General features: G+C 42.6%; 1 pseudogene; it reads right to left on the bottom strand.

The window, feature by feature from the left end:
• Nucleotides 1-4,852: 4,852 nt before the first annotated feature.
• LOC126289121 (5S ribosomal RNA) lies at nt 4,853-4,970 on the bottom strand (annotated as a pseudogene).
• Nucleotides 4,971-8,755: the final 3,785 nt, after the last annotated feature.

Here is an 8,755-nt window from a genome sequence, read left to right as displayed (position 1 = left end):
GAAAGGATCAGGTACACAGAGTGGGATAGCTAGGATATTTTGAGACAGGCTACCTGTCGTTCATTGCCTTATTAAAGGATCTGTCTCACTTGGGAGGCTCTGCCAGTAGCTACGCTACCACCAGCTTAGCTCTTAGCGTCATATACACACGCAAACGTCTCCACCAGTATGTGTAATGCTACTTTATGGCTGAAGAGAAGATTCAGAATAACAATGCGGCCAAAAATGTAAGAATATAACAGAGCTAAGGTGTGTAATGGTTTGAAGGCTCGTCGAAATCGAGATCAGAGACAGAGCAAAAGTAGAGTTGGAGAATTACGGCTCAAGGACTTTTTGAAGGAGCCATTGAAAGGGATCTATTAAATAGCATTCATAATAATTAACGTAGCTTTTACATTGTTTCTGCTTCTTGCTACTTGTTTCTGAAGGTAGTTGACCTCGAGGAAGGACAAGAGATTCGGATTCTTTATTTTACCGTTATTTAAGTAGTATCATCATTATTCCCGTCTTTTTGAATGGTATGTGTGAATCTGAATGAATAATTGAAAGAGTTGAATGTATTTCCTTGTCGATGATGGGATGTGTTTTCTGCTGTTGCAGTCTTGCCCAATCTCTGGGTTACTAGTACCTACACAGAAAGGTTGGCTGTACCAGCGCGAAAAGTGTAGGACTGTCGCTCTATGTTGACGAGAGTGCGTCCAGTAGCTGTTTCCTCCTCCACGGCTTTGACCGGGCAGATAATGGTAGACGGTTTAAACTGACACTCTGAAACGTCCCCTTAGAAAAATTATACATGACTGTGCTTAAACTGACACACAATATTTTTAGCGCAACGCAATCAGACTTTTAATAATCCCTACAAAAGAATGGCCCTGACTAACAATAACCTATACCTTTCATGAATCACTTACCTCACAAAAATCTTCGTTGCTCGAACTACTGCAAAACAGCGAGCGCCAATACTGCCAGCTAAATAAAAGATTCTAACTATTGAAGGCACTAACTACTGACAGGCATAGTTAGCAAATGAAAGGTTTTGATAGAGAACAAGCAATTTATTTACGTTAATAGTCTTCAAAAGTCATAATATATATAGCAGTTCATGACAGCCAGTCTTAAAAATTTACTGTCTCTAATGGACACACGTCCAGATCATCCGCTCTCAAAATTCCGCCATCTCTCTCCCCACATCCACCACTGCTGGCGGCACACCTCCAACTGCACAGCGCTACGCGCTGTTAACAACCAGCTGCCCAACACTACAATAGCGAATATTACAACAATGCTAACGAGCCACAGACTGCACACAGCACAGCCAGTGATTTTCATATAGAGCGCTACATGACGTTACCAACATAAAAACCTAAACAGCCTACTCACAACTCTTCCGGCATGCTCTAGATAGGAGAGAGGTGTTTTGGACTGACTCTGTAGTGGATACAAATAAGGTATTAGAATAATCTTTAAGTGTGCTAAGATTCTGATTAACTATCTTTCTTACAGATTTAAGATGTTAGTTGAGATTTTAGATTGTGAAAATATACCTAAATGAGTTCTTGTAATTTTAGCGGGAGTACTTTGAGGTTGGGCCAGGTGGCCCATGTGCTTTCAGTTACACATGGAAACTATACTATAGCTTAAAGTTGATCAAAATACGTTCACGATCATTTTTGAGAATTATGACAGGGAAAGTGTCCACGTGTGCAGCAATAGGTTTCATACCAAGTGAATGTAAGTCATTAATGAATCGTTAAGTTATTTAATCTGCGTGTAATGTTCAAATTCTTATGTAATTTTTAGGTGAATTATTTGGCCTTTTCTTTCTCGTTGTCCACTGATGAACAACAAAATTTCTTTCAGCCGTCCCGTACACACATATGCCATCATTAACGAAACAGGGTACAACATTCTAAGCCCATTTATCATCCGATCATATGGAGAATGTGTTTCACGTACGAGATGCGGTAAGTTAACGTGGTTTTTCGTTGTTTACTCGTGACCAACCACGTATTCTTCAGACACTCCATGATATTACCAAATGAACATTGCTGCACTTTCAAAGTCTATCCGTTACCGGTACCCACGGTAAATTTCACTAAATTATGCGGTTCTTGGGTTGACCAAGTATTTTGGTGAATAACTGGATATCTTTCTTGTGGACATAGTTTACATCCCTGTCGAGCATCGTAGTGCGGCATGCTTCTAAAGCTCTATAAGACAAACGTTTTGGGTGCGGCTTGTTGGATGTACGCATGAATTATATTCTTTTGTTATTCTTTTGTGTGCTGCCACAAAGTAATACTACGTACCGATCCTGACTCCATTAATGCATATGCTACTTTCAACGGCTGCATGTAAAGGAAAGTGCAGTGCCTTAGCCGGCCAGAGTGGCCGAGCGGTTCTAGGGGCTACAGCCTGGAACCGCGCGACCGCTACGTTCGCAGGTTCGAATCCTACCTTGGGCATGGATGTATGTGATGTCCTTAGGTTAGTTAGGTTTAAGTAGTTCTAAGTTCTAGGGGACTGATGACCTCAGAGGTTAAGTCCCATAGTGCTCAGAGCCATTTGCAGTGCCTCTGTGTGAATGCTCAATTGTTTTTATCATCAACAGTGGGGAACAATTTCATTTATTCTTTGTGTGTTTAAGTGTCCAGTGAGACTTGTTTTCTTTGTCAGTTAATAAATTCCGTATGGACATTCTTAGCAATCTCAGATTAGTATCTTACGATTTCCACACCCCCAATAAATTCTGTTAGTTCCTGATCGTGATTTTAAAAACATTATAAATGTACAGTCCCTGGCACTAATTAAGTTGTTATCCGTTGCCAGCCAAGACAAATATTCAATAATTTATCATCTTAACGTAATTAGGGTGTCCTATTCCCCCCCTCCCACCCCCACCCCCTCTTATCTGGTTATTTGTGAATTTCTACCAAGCGCAGGAAGAAGCATAATCAAACTGTTACGCTATAAACAGAATTGCCGGCCGCGGTGGTCTCACGGTTGTAGGCGCGCAGTCCGGAACCGCGCGACTGCTATCGTCGCAGGTTCGAATTCTGCCTCGGGCATGGATGTGTGTGTTGTCCTTAGGTTAGTTAGGTTTAAGTAGTTCTAAGTTCTAGGGGGACTAATGACCACAGCAGTTGAGTCCCATAGTGCTCAGAGCCATTTTTCTATAAACAGAATTAGAAACGCGAGTTATGTAAGTATTTGTACGTATATCTGAGTGTGATGGTTTTTCTGGTTCTTACAGCTGGGTTACTAGTGCTGTCAGTACTATGAGTGTAGTGACCACCATTCAATATTATGACTGTAGAGATCACCACAGCAAGACAGGTATTTATATAAGTGAAAAATATAAAATATATATTACTGTATACGTTCATTCTATGACACACTGATGTTGTCTGATGCAACCAGACGAATCATTTTTAAGTAAATTAGGACAGCACATTTTTGGTTGCATAGGAAAGCGTTCTACAAAATATCAGCACATAAAGGGTAGAAAAGCTTTTGCACCGCATCTGAAGGAAAGTACAGCCATCCCAAAACATTGTTTTTAATGTTGGGTAATATCGTCTTTCCTTTTGTCAGTGCCTTATTATGTCTGTGCAAAAACGCTGGTTATTTTGTTTTCCGTTCGCTTTATAAATCCTTCATTTACGCGCACGGTTTCCTGGTAGAGGTCACTCTATGCTGACGAAATAGGAGCTTGTGGCGTACGGAAGCTTACTTCGGAGTTGCTTCTGAGAGGCGGTGTCATTTTCAAAGCACTCGCGTTAATCAGGTAAAGTATCGGCTTTCTTTGCCATGTTCCCTCGGCAGGCGAGAAAAGACATAAAACTCCTCAAAGCAGCAACACGTTCAGTTACTCCAAGCTTAATTAAGATTTTCAAACGCCGACTGTTTAGTTAAATTTCGAAGCAAGTGTGGTGGAAACTACACCACCTACTGTCACCGAAAAGAAAATTTAATAATGTATGCTATTAATAAAAAATCACGTATGGTTTAACATTTTTATCCCATTATGAACAAAACCGCTTCACCTGTATCATAAATCTTTATTTCTGATCCAACTAGTTTCGCGGCGTTAGGACCACATCTATATGTAAGCAAGAGTGAAAACGAAGGTAGCTTTCACTACCTACATACATCACTTGTTTTATCTTTGATAATTATTTGGTTTACCACTTTATTCTTATTTAGTCTCCCTGTATCGAGATGGTATTCCTTGCATTCTGCTCTATTTTAAATTAGACTACTGACCTCTTGAAAGTTAAACAGTCTTATGATAACGAGACAAAGAATGTTGGGTGATCTACTGTTTATCGTTTGAAATAAATTATAAATGTGAATGCATAATTTTTTCCATGTAGCTCCGTGTATAGTAGGCTACAGCTACATTTTAAGCCGTACAGGATCTTTATTCTTTTTTCCTTTTGTTTACTTACAGCTGTATCCCTGAAGCTGTGGATCTAACACCACGAAACAAAATCGATCAGAAACAAAGATTTATCATATAGCTGAAGCGTATTATTCATCATGGTTCAATTATACAGCTGCGGGTATCCACAATATAAAATTTTCTTTAACATTTTTCATGTCCCTAATCTGTGAAGTGCGAATAAAACAAACTAAACTAAACTCCTCCCGAACAGGCCATGAAGGCCCAACGGTACCGACCGGCCGCCGTGTCATCCTCAGATTATAGGCGTCACTGGATGCGGATATGGAGGAGCATATGGTCAGCACACCGCTCTCCCAGCCGTATGTCAGTTTCCGAGACCGGAGCCGCTACTTCTTTATCAAGTAGTTCCTCAGTTTGCCTCACAAGGGCAGAGTGCACCCCGCTTGCCAACAGCGCTCGGCAGACCGGATAGTCACCCATCCAAGTGCTAGCCCAGCCCGACAGCGTTTAACTTCGGTGATCTGACGGGAACCGGTGTTACCATTGCGGCAAGGCCGTTGGCGCAGATAAAACGCTTCCTTTAAATAAATTGTCGAGTTACATTGCTATCGGAAGCTGCTAGTTTATCCTGACTAATCGGTTTTTGTTGGTCATAACAACAGCTATACATATGAAAGTGACTCACTGAGGAGCTAATAATTCTGCGCTGATATTTGGAGCCACGATGTCTAATGTCGCTCCCACAGCGTGCATGGAGAAGGACTCAGCGCACACGATAATAAGCACGGCCGCACAAACGTTGAGATGCATTAATATCCGAGGAATTCGGGGTCCATGGAAATACTTCAGAGTCGTAGTAATACTCTTTCAGATATATGTGGACGCGCCTACAAGGGTGGAAACCGAGGGTGAATTCACACACGCACACACACGCACACACACACACACACACACACACACGAAACACAAATCGGTCAACAGTTGAGTATAGATCAGAAGAGTATGGCGACAAAATTCCCTAGACCATAATTATGACACCGCCACCTTCCGCTCGTCACATGGCCTTCTTCTCAGGCCCTACTCGCCAGACACTTAGCCAGAAATAGGAAGTGTTATTTCCATTTGGAACAATCAAGTTTACTCTCTGACGACTATATCTATTGTTTTCCCGCGTGTTCTTTACTTTCTCATTGACGCAATATCATTAAATTTGTTGGGAGCTCTATAACAACGGTGACAGAACGAATGGGATAGCGATATGCACGTATACAGATTGCGACAGTATCGGGTGCACAAAGTATGAAAGGATAGCGCCATTTGTACTCAGGTGATTCACTTGAGGAGGTTCCCGATGTCATTATGACCGCACGACGGGAATTAACTTTGAACGGGGAATGGTAGTCGGTGCTAGACGCATGGGACATTCCATTTCGGAAATTTTTAGGGAATTCAGTACTCCGAGAGCCACAGTGTCAAGAGTGTACGGTTAATACCAAATTTCGGGCATTACCTCTCACCACGGACAACTCAGTGGCCGACGGCCTTCACTTAACGACCGAGAGCACTGGCATTTGCGTAGAGTTGTCAGTGCTGACAGACAAGCTACACTGTGCGAAAAAAACACAGAAATCAATGTACGATATACGAAAAATGTAGCCGTGAGGACACTGCGGCGAAACGTGGCGTTAATGGACTATGGAAGCATACGACCCACGCGAGTGCCTTTGCTAACAGCACATGACCTGCAGCGCCTCTCCTGGGCTCGTGAACATATCGGTTGATCCTTAAACGACTGCAAAATCGTGACCTAGTCGGATGAGTCCCGATTTCAGTTGGTAAGAGATGATGGCAGGGTTCGAGTGTGGCGCAGACCCCACGAAGCCATGGACCAACTTGTCGACAAGGCTCTGTGCAAGTTGGTGGTGGCACCACAGTGGTGTGGGCTGTGTTTACACGGAACGAAATGGATCCTCTGGTCCAAATGAACCGGTCATTGACTAGGAATGGTTATGTACGGTTACGTGGAGACCATTTACAGCCATTCAAGGACTTTATGTTACCAAACAATGACGGAATTTTTATGGATGACAGTGCGCCACACACCAGGCCACTGTTGTTCAAGATTGGTTTGAGGAATGTCCTGGACAGTTCGATCGAATGATTTGGCCAGCCCAATAACACGACATGATTTTCATCGAACATTTAGGGGACATAATCGAGAGGTCAGTTTGTGCACAAAATCGTGCACCGCCAACACTTTCGCAATTATGGACGGGTATACAGACACCACAGAATAATATTTATGAATGAGACTTTGCACGACTTGGTGAGTTGCTGTAGTACGCTGGGCAGAAGAAGGTCTGACATGATATTAGGAGGTTCAAATGGTTCAAATGGCTCTGAGCACTATGGGGCTTAACATCTATGGTCATCAGTCCCCTAGAACTTCAAACTACTTAAACCTAACTAACCTAAGGACATCACACAACATCCAGCCATCACGAGGCAGAGAAAATCCCTGACCCCGCCGGGAATCGAACCCGGGTATTAGGAGGTATCCCATGATTTTTGTCACCTCAGCGTAAGACAAAGTGTTGGGGTGGGTTCTTAAGATTAAGTGGACTAATAAAGAAGAAATGGGGAGTTTATTCGCAGAATATATGAGGAAAGAAATACGCGTAAATCACCAGTAGTATGAAAGGACAAATATCAAGAAATGAGGAAATAACTTCTAAGCTACTAGAGGAAGCCATGGAGGCAAAACCTGTACGAGTGGACAAAGACTGGAATATATCCGACAAATAACCGAGGACGTTGCTTTTTAGTGCTGCTGACAAATGAATAAGTCGTGGTGGCCTGCGTCAAATCAGTCAGTAAAAATGGCAAAAAGTTTGTAGAACAGTTTCGATGAGCAGCTACACTGATAGACACTGGGTTTTTTGGAGTAATAGTGCCAATATATGATTTCGATTAGGTCACTTCTGATGGTGCTACAGTTGCCCCGTCCCCAGTCTTCGAGTAAAATGCCGGGAAAGATCCAAGACAGTGGAAATAACTGTAGCAAAAATTGACATAGTGGAAAATGTCCATTCCCGCCTTTAAAAATGATGGGACATTAAATTTTATTGAGAACTAAATAAAGTGTTTCAACTTAAAACGGCGAGAAAACTTAGTAAGCAGTTTATTTATAGTGTGAAATAGTAAGGCAGAAATCGACACACTGGAAATAGCCTACTTGTCCATGTGCAAGTGATTATGAGAAATTCAAAATAACGCAGTTGCAATAAGTTGAAATGCTGTTTCAGTCCTGTGGGTCGGTGTCCTCGTGAGTCCAGTACCACACTGTTTCAACTTGTTTTAACGCCCCACTTCATATTCTGCAGGTACGAGTAAGTGCTCAGAGATCACTTCTGAGTTCCAGCAGGTGTAAACTCATTTTACCACCAGCACTACCCTACACTTCCAAGATGCTACTCCAGGTGGGTGTAAAATGCATGTGCGCAACGGAAAATATTGAAAGCTAAAATGATTATTTGCCTCTGTCTGACTACCCCCTGAAGCAGATCCGAGGATCTCTTGATGCTCTTTAACATATAAATTCCCACCTCAACATAAGTGAATGATTAAGGCAACTAATACTACTAAATGATAAAAGTTGTCTCATTAGACATGTATTGTAGATTAAAAAACAACCCGTTATATTACCATTGTCTATATTTCCTGACTTCCCCATGAACCATGGACCTTGCCGTTGGTGGGGAGGCTTGCGTGCCTCAGCGATACAGATAGCCGTACCGTAGGTACAACCACAACGGAGGGGTATCTGTTGAGAGGCCAGACAAACGTGTGGCTCCTGAAGAGGGGCAGCAGCCTTCTCAGTAGTTGCAGGGGCAACAGTCTGGATGATTGACTGATCTGGCCTTGCAACATTAACCAAAACGGCCTTGCTGTGCTGGTACTGCGAACGGCTGAAAGCAAGGGGAAACTACAGCTGTAATTTTTCCCGAGGACATGCAGCTTTACTGTATGATTAAATGACGATGGCGTCCTCTTGGGTAAAATATTTCGGAGGTAAAATAGTCCCCCATTCGGATCTCCGTGCGGGGACTACGCAAGAGGATGTCGTTATCAGGAGAAAGAAAACTGGCGTTCTACGGATCGGAGCGTGGAATGTCAGATCCCTTAATCGGGCAGGTAGGTTAGAAAATTTAAAAAGGGAAATGGATAGGTTAAAGTTAGATATAGTGGGAATTAGTGAAGTTCGGTGGCAGGAGGAACAGGACTTCTGGTCAGGTGACTACAGGGTTATAAACACAAAATCAAGTAGGGGTAATGCAGGAGTAGGTT

The sequence above is a fragment of the Schistocerca gregaria genome, chromosome 1 (assembly GCF_023897955.1).
Source record: "Schistocerca gregaria isolate iqSchGreg1 chromosome 1, iqSchGreg1.2, whole genome shotgun sequence".
Classification (NCBI taxonomy): Eukaryota; Metazoa; Arthropoda; class Insecta; order Orthoptera; family Acrididae; genus Schistocerca; species Schistocerca gregaria.
Note: the sequence above shows the minus strand (reverse complement) of the source record. Positions and strands in the feature narration are given on the sequence as shown.